Below are 18,707 nucleotides of genomic sequence, written 5' to 3' on the forward strand. Positions count from 1 at the left end.
AATCAAAGTGTTCTGACCAGCGTTCCCAGCAAACTGGATGAAAAGAAGCAGAATTTTCCATTCTGACGTGCAACCTTTCATGCATGCCGAGGTAGAGGATCATATCGTCAATGTGAAGCTGTCTCTGAGAGCAGGAACATGCTCGATATGTATCGTTTCTGTGTTAAATGGCTGTTGTCTTATTAGCAATTGGTAGAAAACTCCCCATCAGGGAATCGAACCCTGTTTTTCCGCGTGACAAGCGGAGATACTATCCACTATACTAACGAGGACTGTGCTAATAGCATTTTTGGCTAAATAAAAAAAAGTGCCGCTGTTCCGGCCTATGAAGGGAATTCTTGGAGCTATACAGGGGAGGCTTTAAGTGTAGTAGACATTTACTGTCACTCAATGACACAGCAGCTGTGACTGAATCCATTCGGAAATCATGTTGTCTGGCATCTGAAATGTTTGCAGTCAAGTGTGAATGGTGCATTGAGCCTGGGCACGTGCATAAAAGTCATCTTCAGCAGTTTCCGTAGTGTAGTGGTTATCACGTTTGCTTCACACGCGAAAGGTCCTCAGTTCGAAACTGGGCGGAAACAGTATTCTTTGTTCCTGCTTACTCCACAAAATAAAACTCTACTTAGTGGAATTGTCGGAAAGTGGATAAGAAGTACAACTGCCCCAGGGTTGGATTTTCCTCCACACAATCAAAGTGTTCTGACCAGCGTTCCCAGCAAACTGGATGAAAAGAAGCAGAATTTTCCATTCTGACGTGCAACCTTTCATGCATGCCGAGGTAGAGGATCATATCGTCAATGTGAAGCTGTCTCTGACAGCAGAAACATGCTCAATATGTATCGTCTCTGTGTTAAATGGCTGTTGTCTTACTAGCAACTGGTAGAAAACTCCCCGTCAGGGAATCGAACCCTGGTCTTCCGCGTGACAAGCGGAGATACTATCCACTATACTAACGAGGACTGTGCTAATAGCATTTTTGGCTAAATAAAAAAAAGTGCCGCTGTTCCGGCCTATGAAGGGAATTCTTGGAGCTATACAGGGGAGGCTTTAAGTGAAGTAGACATTTACTGTCACTCAATGACACAGCAGCTGTGACTGAATCCATTCGGAAATCATGTTGTCTGGCATCTGAAATGTTTGCAGTCAAGTGTGAATGGTGCATTGAGCCTGGGCACGTGCATAAAAGTTATCTTCAGCAGTTTCCGTAGTGTAGTGGTTATCACGTTCGCTTCACACGCGAAAGGTCCTCAGTTCGAAACTGGGCGGAAGCAGTATTCTTTGTTCCTGCTTACTCCACACAATAAAACTCTACTTAGTGGAATTGTCGGAAACTGGATAAGAAGTACAACTGCCCCAGGGTTGGATTTTCCTCCACACAATCAAAGTGTTCTGACCAGCGTTCCCAGCAAACTGGATGAAAAGAAGCAGAATTTTCCATTCTGATGTGCATGCATGCCGAGGTAGAGGATCATATCGTCAATGTGAAGCTGTCTCTGACAGCAGAAACATGCTCAATATGTATCGTCTCTGTGTTAAATGGCTGTTGTCTTACTAGCAACTGGTAGAAAACTCCCCGTCAGGGAATCGAACCCTGGTCTTCCGCGTGACAAGCGGAGATACTATCCACTATACTAACGAGGACTGTGCTAATAGCATTTTTGGCTAAATAAAAAAAAGTGCCGCTGTTCCGGCCTATGAAGGGAATTCTTGGAGCTATACAGGGGAGGCTTTAAGTGAAGTAGACATTTACTGTCACTCAATGACACAGCAGCTGTGACTGAATCCATTCGGAAATCATGTTGTCTGGCATCTGAAATGTTTGCAGTCAAGTGTGAATGGTGCATTGAGCCTGGGCACGTGCATAAAAGTTATCTTCAGCAGTTTCCGTAGTGTAGTGGTTATCACGTTCGCTTCACACGCGAAAGGTCCTCAGTTCGAAACTGGGCGGAAGCAGTATTCTTTGTTCCTGCTTACTCCACAAAATAAAACTCTACTTAGTGGAATTGTCGGAAACTGGATAAGAAGTACAACTGCCCCAGGGTTGGATTTTCCTCCACACAATCAAAGTGTTCTGACCAGCGTTCCCAGCAAACTGGATGAAAAGAAGCAGAATTTTCCATTCTGATGTGCATGCATGCCGAGGTAGAGGATCATATCGTCAATGTGAAGCTGTCTCTGACAGCAGAAACATGCTCAATATGTATCGTCTCTGTGTTAAATGGCTGTTGTCTTACTAGCAACTGGTAGAAAACTCCCCATCAGGGAATCGAACCCTGGTCTTCCGCGTGACAAGCGGAGATACTATCCACTATACTAACGTGGACTGTGCTAATAGCATTTTTGGCTAAATAAAAAAAAGTGCCGCTGTTCCGGCCTATGAAGGGAATTCTTGGAGCTATACAGGGGAGGCTTTAAGTGAAGTAGACATTTACTGTCACTCAATGACACAGCAGCTGTGACTGAATCCATTCGGAAATCATGTTGTCTGGCATCTGAAATGTTTGCAGTCAAGTGTGAATGGTGCATTGAGCCTGGGCACGTGCATAAAAGTTATCTTCAGCAGTTTCCGTAGTGTAGTGGTTATCACGTTTGCTTCACACGCGAAAGGTCCTCAGTTCGAAACTGGGCGGAAACAGTATTCTTTGTTCCTGCTTACTCCACAAAATAAAACTCTACTTAGTGGAATTGTCGGAAACTGGATAAGAAGTACAACTGCCCCAGGGTTGGATTTTCCTCCACACAATCAAAGTGTTCTGACCAGCGTTCCCAGCAAACTGGATGAAAAGAAGCAGAATTTTCCATTCTGACGTGCAACCTTTCATGCATGCCGAGGTAGAGGATCATATCGTCAATGTGAAGCTGTCTCTGACAGCAGAAACATGCTCAATATGTATCGTCTCTGTGTTAAATGGCTGTTGTCTTACTAGCAACTGGTAGAAAACTCCCCGTCAGGGAATCGAACCCTGGTCTTCCGCGTGACAAGCGGAGATACTATCCACTATACTAACGAGGACTGTGCTAATAGCATTTTTGGCTAAATAAAAAAAAGTGCCGCTGTTCCGGCCTATGAAGGGAATTCTTGGAGCTATACAGGGGAGGCTTTAAGTGAAGTAGACATTTACTGTCACTCAATGACACAGCAGCTGTGACTGAATCCATTCGGAAATCATGTTGTCTGGCATCTGAAATGTTTGCAGTCAAGTGTGAATGGTGCATTGAGCCTGGGCACGTGCATAAAAGTTATCTTCAGCAGTTTCCGTAGTGTAGTGGTTATCACGTTCGCTTCACACGCGAAAGGTCCTCAGTTCGAAACTGGGCGGAAGCAGTATTCTTTGTTCCTGCTTACTCCACAAAATAAAACTCTACTTAGTGGAATTGTCGTTAACTGGATAAGAAGTACAACTGCCCCAGGGTTGGATTTTCCTCCACACAATCAAAGTGTTCTGACCAGCGTTCCCAGCAAACTGGATGAAAAGAAGCAGAATTTTCCATTCTGACGTGCAACCTTTCATGCATGCCGAGGTAGAGGATCATATCGTCAATGTGAAGCTGTCTCTGACAGCAGAAACATGCTCAATATGTATCGTCTCTGTGTTAAATGGCTGTTGTCTTACTAGCAACTGGTAGAAAACTCCCCGTCAGGGAATCGAACCCTGGTCTTCCGCGTGACAAGCGGAGATACTATCCACTATACTAACGAGGACTGTGCTAATAGCATTTTTGGCTAAATAAAAAAAAGTGCCGCTGTTCCGGCCTATGAAGGGAATTCTTGGAGCTATACAGGGGAGGCTTTAAGTGAAGTAGACATTTACTGTCACTCAATGACACAGCAGCTGTGACTGAATCCATTCGGAAATCATGTTGTCTGGCATCTGAAATGTTTGCAGTCAAGTGTGAATGGTGCATTGAGCCTGGGCACGTGCATAAAAGTTATCTTCAGCAGTTTCCGTAGTGTAGTGGTTATCACGTTCGCTTCACACGCGAAAGGTCCTCAGTTCGAAACTGGGCGGAAGCAGTATTCTTTGTTCCTGCTTACTCCACACAATAAAACTCTACTTAGTGGAATTGTCGGAAACTGGATAAGAAGTACAACTGCCCCAGGGTTGGATTTTCCTCCACACAATCAAAGTGTTCTGACCAGCGTTCCCAGCAAACTGGATGAAAAGAAGCAGAATTTTCCATTCTGATGTGCATGCATGCCGAGGTAGAGGATCATATCGTCAATGTGAAGCTGTCTCTGACAGCAGAAACATGCTCAATATGTATCGTCTCTGTGTTAAATGGCTGTTGTCTTACTAGCAACTGGTAGAAAACTCCCCGTCAGGGAATCGAACCCTGGTCTTCCGCGTGACAAGCGGAGATACTATCCACTATACTAACGAGGACTGTGCTAATAGCATTTTTGGCTAAATAAAAAAAAGTGCCGCTGTTCCGGCCTATGAAGGGAATTCTTGGAGCTATACAGGGGAGGCTTTAAGTGAAGTAGACATTTACTGTCACTCAATGACACAGCAGCTGTGACTGAATCCATTCGGAAATCATGTTGTCTGGCATCTGAAATGTTTGCAGTCAAGTGTGAATGGTGCATTGAGCCTGGGCACGTGCATAAAAGTTATCTTCAGCAGTTTCCGTAGTGTAGTGGTTATCACGTTCGCTTCACACGCGAAAGGTCCTCAGTTCGAAACTGGGCGGAAGCAGTATTCTTTGTTCCTGCTTACTCCACAAAATAAAACTCTACTTAGTGGAATTGTCGGAAACTGGATAAGAAGTACAACTGCCCCAGGGTTGGATTTTCCTCCACACAATCAAAGTGTTCTGACCAGCGTTCCCAGCAAACTGGATGAAAAGAAGCAGAATTTTCCATTCTGATGTGCATGCATGCCGAGGTAGAGGATCATATCGTCAATGTGAAGCTGTCTCTGACAGCAGAAACATGCTCAATATGTATCGTCTCTGTGTTAAATGGCTGTTGTCTTACTAGCAACTGGTAGAAAACTCCCCATCAGGGAATCGAACCCTGGTCTTCCGCGTGACAAGCGGAGATACTATCCACTATACTAACGTGGACTGTGCTAATAGCATTTTTGGCTAAATAAAAAAAAGTGCCGCTGTTCCGGCCTATGAAGGGAATTCTTGGAGCTATACAGGGGAGGCTTTAAGTGAAGTAGACATTTACTGTCACTCAATGACACAGCAGCTGTGACTGAATCCATTCGGAAATCATGTTGTCTGGCATCTGAAATGTTTGCAGTCAAGTGTGAATGGTGCATTGAGCCTGGGCACGTGCATAAAAGTTATCTTCAGCAGTTTCCGTAGTGTAGTGGTTATCACGTTTGCTTCACACGCGAAAGGTCCTCAGTTCGAAACTGGGCGGAAACAGTATTCTTTGTTCCTGCTTACTCCACAAAATAAAACTCTACTTAGTGGAATTGTCGGAAACTGGATAAGAAGTACAACTGCCCCAGGGTTGGATTTTCCTCCACACAATCAAAGTGTTCTGACCAGCGTTCCCAGCAAACTGGATGAAAAGAAGCAGAATTTTCCATTCTGACGTGCAACCTTTCATGCATGCCGAGGTAGAGGATCATATCGTCAATGTGAAGCTGTCTCTGACAGCAGAAACATGCTCAATATGTATCGTCTCTGTGTTAAATGGCTGTTGTCTTACTAGCAACTGGTAGAAAACTCCCCGTCAGGGAATCGAACCCTGGTCTTCCGCGTGACAAGCGGAGATACTATCCACTATACTAACGAGGACTGTGCTAATAGCATTTTTGGCTAAATAAAAAAAAGTGCCGCTGTTCCGGCCTATGAAGGGAATTCTTGGAGCTATACAGGGGAGGCTTTAAGTGAAGTAGACATTTACTGTCACTCAATGACACAGCAGCTGTGACTGAATCCATTCGGAAATCATGTTGTCTGGCATCTGAAATGTTTGCAGTCAAGTGTGAATGGTGCATTGAGCCTGGGCACGTGCATAAAAGTTATCTTCAGCAGTTTCCGTAGTGTAGTGGTTATCACGTTCGCTTCACACGCGAAAGGTCCTCAGTTCGAAACTGGGCGGAAGCAGTATTCTTTGTTCCTGCTTACTCCACAAAATAAAACTCTACTTAGTGGAATTGTCGTTAACTGGATAAGAAGTACAACTGCCCCAGGGTTGGATTTTCCTCCACACAATCAAAGTGTTCTGACCAGCGTTCCCAGCAAACTGGATGAAAAGAAGCAGAATTTTCCATTCTGATGTGCATGCATGCCGAGGTAGAGGATCATGCAATGTGAAGCTGTCTCTGACAGCAGAAACATGCTCAATATGTATCGTCTCTGTGTTAACTGGCTGTTGTCTTACTAACAACTGGTAGAAAACTCCCCGTCAGGGAATCGAACCCTGGTCTTCCGCGTGACAAGCGGAGATACTATCCACTATACTAACGAGGACTGTGCTAATAGCATTTTTGGCTAAATAAAAAAAAGTGCCGCTGTTCCGGCCTATGAAGGGAATTCTTGGAGCTATACAGGGGAGGCTTTAAGTGTAGTAGACATTTACTGTCACTCAATGACACAGCAGCTGTGACTGAATCCATTCGGAAATCATGTTGTCTGGCATCTGAAATGTTTGCAGTCAAGTGTGAATGGTGCATTGAGCCTGGGCACGTGCATAAAGGTTATCTTCAGCAGTTTCCGTAGTGTAGTGGTTATCACGTTTGCTTCACACGCGAAAGGTCCTCAGTTTGAAACTGGGCGGAAACAGTATTCTTTGTTCCTGCTTACTCCACAAAATAAAACTCTACTTAGTGGAATTGTCCGAAACTGGATAAGAAGTACAACTGCCCCAGGGTTGGCTTTTCCTCCACACAATCAAAGTGTTCTGACTAGCGTTCCCAGCAAACTGGATGAAAAGAAGCAGAATTTTCCATTCTGATGTGCATGCATGCCGAGGTAGAGGATCATATCGTCAATGTGAAGCTGTCTCTGAGAGCAGGAACATGCTCGATATGTATCGTCTCTGTGTTAAATGGCTGTTGTCTTATTAGCAATTGGTAGAAAACTCCCCATCAGGGAATCGAACCCTGTTTTTCCGCGTGACAAGCGGAGATACTATCCACTATACTAACGAGGACTGTGCTAGTAGCATTTTTGGCTAAATAAAAAAAAGTGCCGCTGTTCCGGCCTATGAAGGGAATTCTTGGAGCTATACAGGGGAGGCTTTAAGTGTAGTAGACATTTACTGTCACTCAATGACACAGCAGCTGTGACTGAATCCATTCGGAAATCATGTTGTCTGGCATCTGAAATGTTTGCAGTCAAGTGTGAATGGTGCATTGAGCCTGGGCACGTGCATAAAAGTCATCTTCAGCAGTTTCCGTAGTGTAGTGGTTATCACGTTTGCTTCACACGCGAAAGGTCCTCAGTTCGAAACTGGGCGGAAACAGTATTCTTTGTTCCTGCTTACTCCACAAAATAAAACTCTACTTAGTGGAATTGTCGGAAACTGGATAAGAAGTACAACTGCCCCAGGGTTGGATTTTCCTCCACACAATCAAAGTGTTCTGACCAGCGTTCCCAGCAAACTGGATGAAAAGAAGCAGAATTTTCCATTCTGACGTGCAACCTTTCATGCATGCCGAGGTAGAGGATCATATCTTCAATGTGAAGCTGTCTCTGAGAGCAGGAACATGCTCGATATGTATCGTTTCTGTGTTAAATGGCTGTTGTCTTACTAACAACTGGTAGAAAACTCCCCGTTAGGGAATCGAACCCTGGTCTTCCGCGTGACAAGCGGAGATACTATCCACTATACTAACGAGGACTGTGCTAATAGCATTTTTGGCTAAATAAAAAAAAGTGCCGCTGTTCCGGCCTATGAAGGGAATTCTTGGAGCTATACAGGGGAGGCTTTAAGTGAAGTAGACATTTACTGTCACTCAATGACACAGCAGCTGTGACTGAATCCATTCGGAAATCATGTTGTCTGGCATCTGAAATGTTTGCAGTCAAGTGTGAATGGTGCATTGAGCCTGGGCACGTGCATAAAAGTCATCTTCAGCAGTTTCCGTAGTGTAGTGATTATCACGTTTGCTTCACACGCGAAAGGTCCTCAGTTCGAAACTGGGCGGAAACAGTATTCTTTGTTCCTGCTTACTCCACAAAATAAAACTCTACTTAGTGGAATTGTCAGAAACTGGATAAGTACAACTGCCCCAGGGTTGGCTTTTCCTCCACACAATCAAAGTGTTCTGACTAGCGTTCCCAGCAAACTGGATGAAAAGAAGCAGAATTTTCCATTCTGATGTGCATGCATGCCGAGGTAGAGGATCATGCAATGTGAAGCTGTCTCTGACAGCAGAAACATGCTCAATATGTATCGTCTCTGTGTTAACTGGCTGTTGTCTTACTAACAACTGGTAGAAAACTCCCCGTCAGGGAATCGAACCCTGGTCTTCCGCGTGACAAGCGGAGATACTATCCACTATACTAACGAGGACTGTGCTAATAGCATTTTTGGCTAAATAAAAAAAAGTGCCGCTGTTCCGGCCTATGAAGGGAATTCTTGGAGCTATACAGGGGAGGCTTTAAGTGTAGTAGACATTTACTGTCACTCAATGACACAGCAGCTGTGACTGAATCCATTCGGAAATCATGTTGTCTGGCATCTGAAATGTTTGCAGTCAAGTGTGAATGGTGCATTGAGCCTGGGCACGTGCATAAAGGTTATCTTCAGCAGTTTCCGTAGTGTAGTGGTTATCACGTTTGCTTCACACGCGAAAGGTCCTCAGTTTGAAACTGGGCGGAAACAGTATTCTTTGTTCCTGCTTACTCCACAAAATAAAACTCTACTTAGTGGAATTGTCCGAAACTGGATAAGAAGTACAACTGCCCCAGGGTTGGCTTTTCCTCCACACAATCAAAGTGTTCTGACTAGCGTTCCCAGCAAACTGGATGAAAAGAAGCAGAATTTTCCATTCTGATGTGCATGCATGCCGAGGTAGAGGATCATATCGTCAATGTGAAGCTGTCTCTGAGAGCAGGAACATGCTCGATATGTATCGTCTCTGTGTTAAATGGCTGTTGTCTTATTAGCAATTGGTAGAAAACTCCCCATCAGGGAATCGAACCCTGTTTTTCCGCGTGACAAGCGGAGATACTATCCACTATACTAACGAGGACTGTGCTAATAGCATTTTTGGCTAAATAAAAAAAAGTGCCGCTGTTCCGGCCTATGAAGGGAATTCTTGGAGCTATACAGGGGAGGCTTTAAGTGTAGTAGACATTTACTGTCACTCAATGACACAGCAGCTGTGACTGAATCCATTCGGAAATCATGTTGTCTGGCATCTGAAATGTTTGCAGTCAAGTGTGAATGGTGCATTGAGCCTGGGCACGTGCATAAAAGTCATCTTCAGCAGTTTCCGTAGTGTAGTGGTTATCACGTTTGCTTCACACGCGAAAGGTCCTCAGTTCGAAACTGGGCGGAAACAGTATTCTTTGTTCCTGCTTACTCCACAAAATAAAACTCTACTTAGTGGAATTGTCAGAAACTGGATAAGTACAACTGCCCCAGGGTTGGCTTTTCCTCCACACAATCAAAGTGTTCTGACTAGCGTTCCCAGCAAACTGGATGAAAAGAAGCAGAATTTTCCATTCTGATTTGCATGCATGCCGAGGTAGAGGATCATATCGTCAATGTGAAGCTGTCTCTGACAGCAGAAACATGCTCAATATGTATCGTCTCTGTGTTAAATGGCTGTTGTCTTACTAGCAACTGGTAGAAAACTCCCCGTCAGGGAATCGAACCCTGGTCTTCCGCGTGACAAGCGGAGATACTATCCACTATACTAACGAGGACTGTGCTAATAGCATTTTTGGCTAAATAAAAAAAAGTGCCGCTGTTCCGGCCTATGAAGGGAATTCTTGGAGCTATACAGGGGAGGCTTTAAGTGTAGTAGACATTTACTGTCACTCAATGACACAGCAGCTGTGACTGAATCCATTCGGAAATCATGTTGTCTGGCATCTGAAATGTTTGCAGTCAAGTGTGAATGGTGCATTGAGCCTGGGCACGTGCATAAAAGTCATCTTCAGCAGTTTCCGTAGTGTAGTGGTTATCACGTTCGCTTCACACGCGAAAGGTCCTCAGTTCGAAACTGGGCGGAAACAGTATTCTTTGTTCCTGCTTACTCCACAAAATAAAACTCTACTTAGTGGAATTGTCCGAAACTGGATAAGAAGTACAACTGCCCCAGGGTTGGCTTTTCCTCCACACAATCAAAGTGTTCTGACTAGCGTTCCCAGCAAACTGGATGAAAAGAAGCAGAATTTTCCATTCTGACGTGCAACCTTTCATGCATGCCGAGGTAGAGGATCATATCGTCAATGTGAAGCTGTCTCTGAGAGCAGGAACATGCTCGATATGTATCGTTTCTGTGTTAAATGGCTGTTGTCTTACTAACAACTGGTAGAAAACTCCCCGTTAGGGAATCGAACCCTGGTCTTCCGCATGACAAGCGGAGATACTATCCACTATACTAACGAGGACTGTGCTAATAGCATTTTTGGCTAAATAAAAAAAAGTGCCGCTGTTCCGGCCTATGAAGGGAATTCTTGGAGCTATACAGGGGAGGCTTTAAGTGAAGTAGACATTTACTGTCACTCAATGACACAGCAGCTGTGACTGAATCCATTCGGAAATCATGTTGTCTGGCATCTGAAATGTTTGCAGTCAAGTGTGAATGGTGCATTGAGCCTGGGCACGTGCATAAAGGTTATCTTCAGCAGTTTCCGTAGTGTAGTGGTTATCACGTTTGCTTCACACGCGAAAGGTCCTCAGTTCGAAACTGGGCGGAAACAGTATTCTTTGTTCCTGCTTACTCCACAAAATAAAACTCTACTTAGTGGAATTGTCGGAAACTGGATAAGAAGTACAACTGCCCCAGGGTTGGCTTTTCCTCCACACAATCAAAGTGTTCTGACTAGCGTTCCCAGCAAACTGGATGAAAAGAAGCAGAATTTTCCATTCTGACGTGCAACCTTTCATGCATGCCGAGGTAGAGGATCATATCGTCAATGTGAAGCTGTCTCTGAGAGCAGGAACATGCTCGATATGTATCGTTTCTGTGTTAAATGGCTGTTGTCTTACTAACAACTGGTAGAAAACTCCCCGTTAGGGAATCGAACCCTGGTCTTCCGCGTGACAAGCGGAGATACTATCCACTATACTAACGAGGACTGTGCTAATAGCATTTTTGGCTAAATAAAAAAAAGTGCCGCTGTTCCGGCCTATGAAGGGAATTCTTGGAGCTATACAGGGGAGGCTTTAAGTGAAGTAGACATTTACTGTCACTCAATGACACAGCAGCTGTGACTGAATCCATTCGGAAATCATGTTGTCTGGCATCTGAAATGTTTGCAGTCAAGTGTGAATGGTGCATTGAGCCTGGGCACGTGCATAAAAGTCATCTTCAGCAGTTTCCGTAGTGTAGTGGTTATCACGTTCGCTTCACACGCGAAAGGTCCTCAGTTTGAAACTGGGCGGAAACAGTATTCTTTGTTCCTGCTTACTCCACAAAATAAAACTCTACTTAGTGGAATTGTCCGAAACTGGATAAGAAGTACAACTGCCCCAGGGTTGGCTTTTCCTCCACACAATCAAAGTGTTCTGACTAGCGTTCCCAGCAAACTGGATGAAAAGAAGCAGAATTTTCCATTCTGATGTGCAACCTTTCATGCATGCCGAGGTAGAGGATCATATCGTCAATGTGAAGCTGTCTCTGAGAGCAGGAACATGCTCGATATGTATCGTCTCTGTGTTAAATGGCTGTTGTCTTATTAGCAATTGGTAGAAAACTCCCCATCAGGGAATCGAACCCTGTTTTTCCGCGTGACAAGCGGAGATACTATCCACTATACTAACGAGGACTGTGCTAATAGCATTTTTGGCTAAATAAAAAAAAGTGCCGCTGTTCCGGCCTATGAAGGGAATTCTTGGAGCTATACAGGGGAGGCTTTAAGTGTAGTAGACATTTACTGTCACTCAATGACACAGCAGCTGTGACTGAATCCATTCGGAAATCATGTTGTCTGGCATCTGAAATGTTTGCAGTCAAGTGTGAATGGTGCATTGAGCCTGGGCACGTGCATAAAAGTCATCTTCAGCAGTTTCCGTAGTGTAGTGGTTATCACGTTCGCTTCACACGCGAAAGGTCCTCAGTTCGAAACTGGGCGGAAACAGTATTCTTTGTTCCTGCTTACTCCACAAAATAAAACTCTACTTAGTGGAATTGTCCGAAACTGGATAAGAAGTACAACTGCCCCAGGGTTGGCTTTTCCTCCACACAATCAAAGTGTTCTGACTAGCGTTCCCAGCAAACTGGATGAAAAGAAGCAGAATTTTCCATTCTGACGTGCAACCTTTCATGCATGCCGAGGTAGAGGATCATATCGTCAATGTGAAGCTGTCTCTGAGAGCAGGAACATGCTCGATATGTATCGTTTCTGTGTTAAATGGCTGTTGTCTTACTAACAACTGGTAGAAAACTCCCCGTTAGGGAATCGAACCCTGGTCTTCCGCATGACAAGCGGAGATACTATCCACTATACTAACGAGGACTGTGCTAATAGCATTTTTGGCTAAATAAAAAAAAGTGCCGCTGTTCCGGCCTATGAAGGGAATTCTTGGAGCTATACAGGGGAGGCTTTAAGTGAAGTAGACATTTACTGTCACTCAATGACACAGCAGCTGTGACTGAATCCATTCGGAAATCATGTTGTCTGGCATCTGAAATGTTTGCAGTCAAGTGTGAATGGTGCATTGAGCCTGGGCACGTGCATAAAGGTTATCTTCAGCAGTTTCCGTAGTGTAGTGGTTATCACGTTTGCTTCACACGCGAAAGGTCCTCAGTTCGAAACTGGGCGGAAACAGTATTCTTTGTTCCTGCTTACTCCACAAAATAAAACTCTACTTAGTGGAATTGTCGGAAACTGGATAAGAAGTACAACTGCCCCAGGGTTGGCTTTTCCTCCACACAATCAAAGTGTTCTGACTAGCGTTCCCAGCAAACTGGATGAAAAGAAGCAGAATTTTCCATTCTGACGTGCAACCTTTCATGCATGCCGAGGTAGAGGATCATATCGTCAATGTGAAGCTGTCTCTGAGAGCAGGAACATGCTCGATATGTATCGTTTCTGTGTTAAATGGCTGTTGTCTTACTAACAACTGGTAGAAAACTCCCCGTTAGGGAATCGAACCCTGGTCTTCCGCGTGACAAGCGGAGATACTATCCACTATACTAACGAGGACTGTGCTAATAGCATTTTTGGCTAAATAAAAAAAAGTGCCGCTGTTCCGGCCTATGAAGGGAATTCTTGGAGCTATACAGGGGAGGCTTTAAGTGAAGTAGACATTTACTGTCACTCAATGACACAGCAGCTGTGACTGAATCCATTCGGAAATCATGTTGTCTGGCATCTGAAATGTTTGCAGTCAAGTGTGAATGGTGCATTGAGCCTGGGCACGTGCATAAAAGTCATCTTCAGCAGTTTCCGTAGTGTAGTGGTTATCACGTTCGCTTCACACGCGAAAGGTCCTCAGTTTGAAACTGGGCGGAAACAGTATTCTTTGTTCCTGCTTACTCCACAAAATAAAACTCTACTTAGTGGAATTGTCCGAAACTGGATAAGAAGTACAACTGCCCCAGGGTTGGCTTTTCCTCCACACAATCAAAGTGTTCTGACTAGCGTTCCCAGCAAACTGGATGAAAAGAAGCAGAATTTTCCATTCTGATGTGCAACCTTTCATGCATGCCGAGGTAGAGGATCATATCGTCAATGTGAAGCTGTCTCTGAGAGCAGGAACATGCTCGATATGTATCGTCTCTGTGTTAAATGGCTGTTGTCTTATTAGCAATTGGTAGAAAACTCCCCATCAGGGAATCGAACCCTGTTTTTCCGCGTGACAAGCGGAGATACTATCCACTATACTAACGAGGACTGTGCTAATAGCATTTTTGGCTAAATAAAAAAAAGTGCCGCTGTTCCGGCCTATGAAGGGAATTCTTGGAGCTATACAGGGGAGGCTTTAAGTGTAGTAGACATTTACTGTCACTCAATGACACAGCAGCTGTGACTGAATCCATTCGGAAATCATGTTGTCTGGCATCTGAAATGTTTGCAGTCAAGTGTGAATGGTGCATTGAGCCTGGGCACGTGCATAAAAGTCATCTTCAGCAGTTTCCGTAGTGTAGTGGTTATCACGTTTGCTTCACACGCGAAAGGTCCTCAGTTCGAAACTGGGCGGAAACAGTATTCTTTGTTCCTGCTTACTCCACAAAATAAAACTCTACTTAGTGGAATTGTCAGAAACTGGATAAGTACAACTGCCCCAGGGTTGGCTTTTCCTCCACACAATCAAAGTGTTCTGACTAGCGTTCCCAGCAAACTGGATGAAAAGAAGCAGAATTTTCCATTCTGATGTGCAACCTTTCATGCATGCCGAGGTAGAGGATCATATCGTCAATGTGAAGCTGTCTCTGACAGCAGAAACATGCTCGATATGTATCGTTTCTGTGTTAAATGGCTGTTGTCTTACTAACAACTGGTAGAAAACTCCCCGTTAGGGAATCGATCCCTGGTCTTCCGCGTGACAAGCGGAGATACTATCCACTATACTAACGAGGACTGTGCTAATAGCATTTTTGGCTAAATAAAAAAAAGTGCCGCTGTTCCGGCCTATGAAGGGAATTCTTGGAGCTATACAGGGGAGGCTTTAAGTGAAGTAGACATTTACTGTCACTCAATGACACAGCAGCTGTGACTGAATCCATTCGGAAATCATGTTGTCTGGCATCTGAAATGTTTGCAGTCAAGTGTGAATGGTGCATTGAGCCTGGGCACGTGCATAAAAGTCATCTTCAGCAGTTTCCGTAGTGTAGTGGTTATCATGTTCGCTTCACACGCGAAAGGTCCTCAGTTTGAAACTGGGCGGAAACAGTATTCTTTGTTCCTGCTTACTCCACAAAATAAAACTCTACTTAGTGGAATTGTCCGAAACTGGATAAGAAGTACAACTGCCCCAGGGTTGGCTTTTCCTCCACACAATCAAAGTGTTCTGACTAGCGTTCCCAGCAAACTGGATGAAAAGAAGCAGAATTTTCCATTCTGATGTGCAACCTTTCATGCATGCCGAGGTAGAGGATCATATCGTCAATGTGAAGCTGTCTCTGAGAGCAGGAACATGCTCGATATGTATCGTCTCTGTGTTAAATGGCTGTTGTCTTATTAGCAATTGGTAGAAAACTCCCCATCAGGGAATCGAACCCTGTTTTTCCGCGTGACAAGCGGAGATACTATCCACTATACTAACGAGGACTGTGCTAATAGCATTTTTGGCTAAATAAAAAAAAGTGCCGCTGTTCCGGCCTATGAAGGGAATTCTTGGAGCTATACAGGGGAGGCTTTAAGTGTAGTAGACATTTACTGTCACTCAATGACACAGCAGCTGTGACTGAATCCATTCGGAAATCATGTTGTCTGGCATCTGAAATGTTTGCAGTCAAGTGTGAATGGTGCATTGAGCCTGGGCACGTGCATAAAAGTCATCTTCAGCAGTTTCCGTAGTGTAGTGGTTATCACGTTTGCTTCACACGCGAAAGGTCCTCAGTTCGAAACTGGGCGGAAACAGTATTCTTTGTTCCTGCTTACTCCACAAAATAAAACTCTACTTAGTGGAATTGTCAGAAACTGGATAAGTACAACTGCCCCAGGGTTGGCTTTTCCTCCACACAATCAAAGTGTTCTGACTAGCGTTCCCAGCAAACTGGATGAAAAGAAGCAGAATTTTCCATTCTGATGTGCAACCTTTCATGCATGCCGAGGTAGAGGATCATATCGTCAATGTGAAGCTGTCTCTGACAGCAGAAACATGCTCGATATGTATCGTTTCTGTGTTAAATGGCTGTTGTCTTACTAACAACTGGTAGAAAACTCCCCGTTAGGAAATCGAACCCTGGTCTTCCGCGTGACAAGCGGAGATACTATCCACTATACTAACGAGGACTGTGCTAATAGCATTTTTGGCTAAATAAAAAAAAGTGCCGCTGTTCCGGCCTATGAAGGGAATTCTTGGAGCTATACAGGGGAGGCTTTAAGTGAAGTAGACATTTACTGTCACTCAATGACACAGCAGCTGTGACTGAATCCATTCGGAAATCATGTTGTCTGGCATCTGAAATGTTTGCAGTCAAGTGTGAATGGTGCATTGAGCCTGGGCACGTGCATAAAAGTTATCTTCAGCAGTTTCCGTAGTGTAGTGGTTATCACGTTTGCTTCACACGCGAAAGGTCCCCTGTTCGAAACTGGGCGGAAACAGTATTCTTTGTTCCTGCTTACTCCACAAAATAAAACTCTACTTAGTGGAATTGTCCGAAACTGGATAAGAAGTACAACTGCCCCAGGGTTGGCTTTTCCTCCACACAATCAAAGTGTTCTGACTAGCGTTCCCAGCAAACTGGATGAAAAGAAGCAGAATTTTCCATTCTGACGTGCAACCTTTCATGCATGCCGAGGTAGAGGATCATATCGTCAATGTGAAGCTGTCTCTGAGAGCAGGAACATGCTCGATATGTATCGTCTCTGTGTTAAATGGCTGTTGTCTTATTAGCAATTGGTAGAAAACTCCCCATCAAGGAATCGAACCCTGTTCTTTCGCGTGACAAGCGGAGATACTATCCACTATACTAACGAGGACTGTGCTAATAGCATTTTTGGCTAAATAAAAAAAAGTGCCGCTGTTCCGGCCTATGAAGGGAATTCTTGGAGCTATACAGGGGAGGCTTAAAGTGAAGTAGACATTTACTGTCACTCAATGACACAGCAGCTGTGACTGAATCCATTCGGAAATCATGTTGTCTGGCATCTGAAATGTTTGCAGTCAAGTGTGAATGGTGCATTGAGCCTGGGCACGTGCATAAAAGTCATCTTCAGCAGTTTCCGTAGTGTAGTGGTTATCATGTTCGCTTCACACGCGAAAGGTCCCCTGTTCGAAACTGGGCGGAAACAGTATTCTTTGTTCCTGCTTACTCCACAAAATAAAACTCTACTTAGTGGAATTGTCAGAAACTGGATAAGTACAACTGCCCCAGGGTTGGCTTTTCCTCCACACAATCAAAGTGTTCTGACTAGCGTTCCCAGCAAACTGGATGAAAAGAAGCAGAATTTTCCATTCTGATGTGCAACCTTTCATGCATGCCGAGGTAGAGGATCATATCGTCAATGTGAAGCTGTCTCTGACAGCAGAAACATGCTCAATATGTATCGTCTCTGTGTTAAATGGCTGTTGTCTTACTAACAACTGGTAGAAAACTCCCCGTCAGGGAATCGAACCCTGGTCTTCCGCGTGACAAGCGGAGATACTATCCACTATAATAACGAGGACTGTGCTAATAGCATTTTTGGCTAAATAAAAAAAAGTGCCGCTGTTCCGGCCTATGAAGGGAATTCTTGGAGCTATACAGGGGAGGCTTTAAGTGTAGTAGACATTTACTGTCACTCAATGACACAGCAGCTGTGACTGAATCCATTCGGAAATCATGTTGTCTGGCATCTGAAATGTTTGCAGTCAAGTGTGAATGGTGCATTGAGCCTGGGCACGTGCATAAAGGTTATCTTCAGCAGTTTCCGTAGTGTAGTGGTTATCACGTTTGCTTCACACGCGAAAGGTCCTCAGTTCGAAACTGGGCGGAAACAGTATTCTTTGTTCCTGCTTACTCCACAAAATAAAACTCTACTTAGTGGAATTGTCCGAAACTGGATAAGAAGTACAACTGCCCCAGGGTTGGCTTTTCCTCCACACAATCAAAGTGTTCTGACTAGCGTTCCCAGCAAACTGGATGAAAAGAAGCAGAATTTTCCATTCTGATGTGCAACCTTTCATGCATGCCGAGGTAGAGGATCATATCGTCAATGTGAAGCTGTCTTTGACAGCAGAAACATGCTCAATATGTATCGTCTCTGTGTTAAATGGCTGTTGTCTTACTAACAACTGGTAGAAAACTCCCCGTCAGGGAATCGAACCCTGGTCTTCCGCGTGACAAGCGGAGATACTATCCACTATACTAACGAGGACTGTGCTAATAGCATTTTTGGCTAAATAAAAAAAAGTGCCGCTGTTCCGGCCTATGAAGGGAATTCTTGGAGCTATACAGGGGAGGCTTTAAGTGTAGTAGACATTTACTGTCACTCAATGACACAGAAGCTGTGACTGAATCCATTCGGAAATCATGTTGTCTGGCATCTGAAATGTTTGCAGTCAAGTGTGAATGGTGCATTGAGCCTGGGCACGTGCATAAAGGTTATCTTCAGCAGTTTCCGTAGTGTAGTGGTTATCACGTTTGCTTCACACGCGAAAGGTCCTCAGTTCGAAACTGGGCGGAAACAGTATTCTTTGTTCCTGCTTACTCCACAAAATAAAACTCTACTTAGTGGAATTGTCCGAAACTGGATAAGAAGTACAACTGCCCCAGGGTTGGCTTTTCCTCCACACAATCAAAGTGTTCTGACTAGCGTTCCCAGCAAACTGGATGAAAAGAAGCAGAATTTTCCATTCTGATGTGCATGCATGCCGAGGTAGAGGATCATATCGTCAATGTGAAGCTGTCTCTGAGAGCAGGAACATGCTCAATATGTATCGTCTCTGTGTTAAATGGCTGTTGTCT

The 18,707-nt window shown here is 44.3% G+C and overlaps 28 non-coding genes across 28 annotated transcripts; 25 read left to right on the forward strand and 3 right to left on the reverse strand.

The window, feature by feature from the left end:
• The first annotated feature begins 511 nt into the window (after nucleotides 1–511).
• On the forward strand, nucleotides 512–584 carry trnav-cac (transfer RNA valine (anticodon CAC)). Its single transcript has one exon. It is a non-coding gene; the product is annotated as a tRNA-Val (tRNA).
• Nucleotides 585–890: 306 nt separating this feature from the next.
• trnad-guc (transfer RNA aspartic acid (anticodon GUC)) lies at nucleotides 891–962 on the reverse strand. The gene has a single exon. It is a non-coding gene; the product is annotated as a tRNA-Asp (tRNA).
• Nucleotides 963–1,201: 239 nt separating this feature from the next.
• trnav-cac (transfer RNA valine (anticodon CAC)) lies at nucleotides 1,202–1,274 on the forward strand. The gene has a single exon. It is a non-coding gene; the product is annotated as a tRNA-Val (tRNA).
• Nucleotides 1,275–1,572: 298 nt separating this feature from the next.
• trnad-guc (transfer RNA aspartic acid (anticodon GUC)) lies at nucleotides 1,573–1,644 on the reverse strand. The gene has a single exon. It is a non-coding gene; the product is annotated as a tRNA-Asp (tRNA).
• Nucleotides 1,645–1,883: 239 nt separating this feature from the next.
• On the forward strand, nucleotides 1,884–1,956 carry trnav-cac (transfer RNA valine (anticodon CAC)). The gene has a single exon. It is a non-coding gene; the product is annotated as a tRNA-Val (tRNA).
• A 609-nt stretch (nucleotides 1,957–2,565) lies between these two features.
• trnav-cac (transfer RNA valine (anticodon CAC)) lies at nucleotides 2,566–2,638 on the forward strand. The gene has a single exon. It is a non-coding gene; the product is annotated as a tRNA-Val (tRNA).
• A 306-nt stretch (nucleotides 2,639–2,944) lies between these two features.
• On the reverse strand, nucleotides 2,945–3,016 carry trnad-guc (transfer RNA aspartic acid (anticodon GUC)). Its single transcript has one exon. It is a non-coding gene; the product is annotated as a tRNA-Asp (tRNA).
• A 239-nt stretch (nucleotides 3,017–3,255) lies between these two features.
• On the forward strand, nucleotides 3,256–3,328 carry trnav-cac (transfer RNA valine (anticodon CAC)). Its single transcript has one exon. It is a non-coding gene; the product is annotated as a tRNA-Val (tRNA).
• A 617-nt stretch (nucleotides 3,329–3,945) lies between these two features.
• trnav-cac (transfer RNA valine (anticodon CAC)) lies at nucleotides 3,946–4,018 on the forward strand. Its single transcript has one exon. It is a non-coding gene; the product is annotated as a tRNA-Val (tRNA).
• Nucleotides 4,019–4,627: 609 nt separating this feature from the next.
• On the forward strand, nucleotides 4,628–4,700 carry trnav-cac (transfer RNA valine (anticodon CAC)). Its single transcript has one exon. It is a non-coding gene; the product is annotated as a tRNA-Val (tRNA).
• A 609-nt stretch (nucleotides 4,701–5,309) lies between these two features.
• On the forward strand, nucleotides 5,310–5,382 carry trnav-cac (transfer RNA valine (anticodon CAC)). Its single transcript has one exon. It is a non-coding gene; the product is annotated as a tRNA-Val (tRNA).
• Nucleotides 5,383–5,999: 617 nt separating this feature from the next.
• On the forward strand, nucleotides 6,000–6,072 carry trnav-cac (transfer RNA valine (anticodon CAC)). The gene has a single exon. It is a non-coding gene; the product is annotated as a tRNA-Val (tRNA).
• A 605-nt stretch (nucleotides 6,073–6,677) lies between these two features.
• trnav-cac (transfer RNA valine (anticodon CAC)) lies at nucleotides 6,678–6,750 on the forward strand. The gene has a single exon. It is a non-coding gene; the product is annotated as a tRNA-Val (tRNA).
• A 609-nt stretch (nucleotides 6,751–7,359) lies between these two features.
• On the forward strand, nucleotides 7,360–7,432 carry trnav-cac (transfer RNA valine (anticodon CAC)). The gene has a single exon. It is a non-coding gene; the product is annotated as a tRNA-Val (tRNA).
• Nucleotides 7,433–8,724: 1,292 nt separating this feature from the next.
• Nucleotides 8,725–8,797, forward strand: trnav-cac (transfer RNA valine (anticodon CAC)). The gene has a single exon. It is a non-coding gene; the product is annotated as a tRNA-Val (tRNA).
• Nucleotides 8,798–9,406: 609 nt separating this feature from the next.
• Nucleotides 9,407–9,479, forward strand: trnav-cac (transfer RNA valine (anticodon CAC)). Its single transcript has one exon. It is a non-coding gene; the product is annotated as a tRNA-Val (tRNA).
• A 606-nt stretch (nucleotides 9,480–10,085) lies between these two features.
• On the forward strand, nucleotides 10,086–10,158 carry trnav-cac (transfer RNA valine (anticodon CAC)). The gene has a single exon. It is a non-coding gene; the product is annotated as a tRNA-Val (tRNA).
• Nucleotides 10,159–10,775: 617 nt separating this feature from the next.
• Nucleotides 10,776–10,848, forward strand: trnav-cac (transfer RNA valine (anticodon CAC)). The gene has a single exon. It is a non-coding gene; the product is annotated as a tRNA-Val (tRNA).
• A 617-nt stretch (nucleotides 10,849–11,465) lies between these two features.
• trnav-cac (transfer RNA valine (anticodon CAC)) lies at nucleotides 11,466–11,538 on the forward strand. The gene has a single exon. It is a non-coding gene; the product is annotated as a tRNA-Val (tRNA).
• Nucleotides 11,539–12,155: 617 nt separating this feature from the next.
• Nucleotides 12,156–12,228, forward strand: trnav-cac (transfer RNA valine (anticodon CAC)). Its single transcript has one exon. It is a non-coding gene; the product is annotated as a tRNA-Val (tRNA).
• Nucleotides 12,229–12,845: 617 nt separating this feature from the next.
• On the forward strand, nucleotides 12,846–12,918 carry trnav-cac (transfer RNA valine (anticodon CAC)). Its single transcript has one exon. It is a non-coding gene; the product is annotated as a tRNA-Val (tRNA).
• Nucleotides 12,919–13,535: 617 nt separating this feature from the next.
• trnav-cac (transfer RNA valine (anticodon CAC)) lies at nucleotides 13,536–13,608 on the forward strand. Its single transcript has one exon. It is a non-coding gene; the product is annotated as a tRNA-Val (tRNA).
• A 617-nt stretch (nucleotides 13,609–14,225) lies between these two features.
• Nucleotides 14,226–14,298, forward strand: trnav-cac (transfer RNA valine (anticodon CAC)). The gene has a single exon. It is a non-coding gene; the product is annotated as a tRNA-Val (tRNA).
• Nucleotides 14,299–14,912: 614 nt separating this feature from the next.
• trnav-cac (transfer RNA valine (anticodon CAC)) lies at nucleotides 14,913–14,985 on the forward strand. Its single transcript has one exon. It is a non-coding gene; the product is annotated as a tRNA-Val (tRNA).
• Nucleotides 14,986–15,602: 617 nt separating this feature from the next.
• On the forward strand, nucleotides 15,603–15,675 carry trnav-cac (transfer RNA valine (anticodon CAC)). The gene has a single exon. It is a non-coding gene; the product is annotated as a tRNA-Val (tRNA).
• Nucleotides 15,676–16,979: 1,304 nt separating this feature from the next.
• trnav-cac (transfer RNA valine (anticodon CAC)) lies at nucleotides 16,980–17,052 on the forward strand. The gene has a single exon. It is a non-coding gene; the product is annotated as a tRNA-Val (tRNA).
• Nucleotides 17,053–17,666: 614 nt separating this feature from the next.
• trnav-cac (transfer RNA valine (anticodon CAC)) lies at nucleotides 17,667–17,739 on the forward strand. Its single transcript has one exon. It is a non-coding gene; the product is annotated as a tRNA-Val (tRNA).
• A 617-nt stretch (nucleotides 17,740–18,356) lies between these two features.
• On the forward strand, nucleotides 18,357–18,429 carry trnav-cac (transfer RNA valine (anticodon CAC)). The gene has a single exon. It is a non-coding gene; the product is annotated as a tRNA-Val (tRNA).
• Nucleotides 18,430–18,707: the final 278 nt, after the last annotated feature.

Source organism: Anarhichas minor, unplaced genomic scaffold (genome assembly GCF_050575085.1).
Source record: "Anarhichas minor isolate MPS153535 unplaced genomic scaffold, ASM5057508v1 ptg000136l, whole genome shotgun sequence".
Taxonomy (NCBI): Eukaryota; Metazoa; Chordata; class Actinopteri; order Perciformes; family Anarhichadidae; genus Anarhichas; species Anarhichas minor.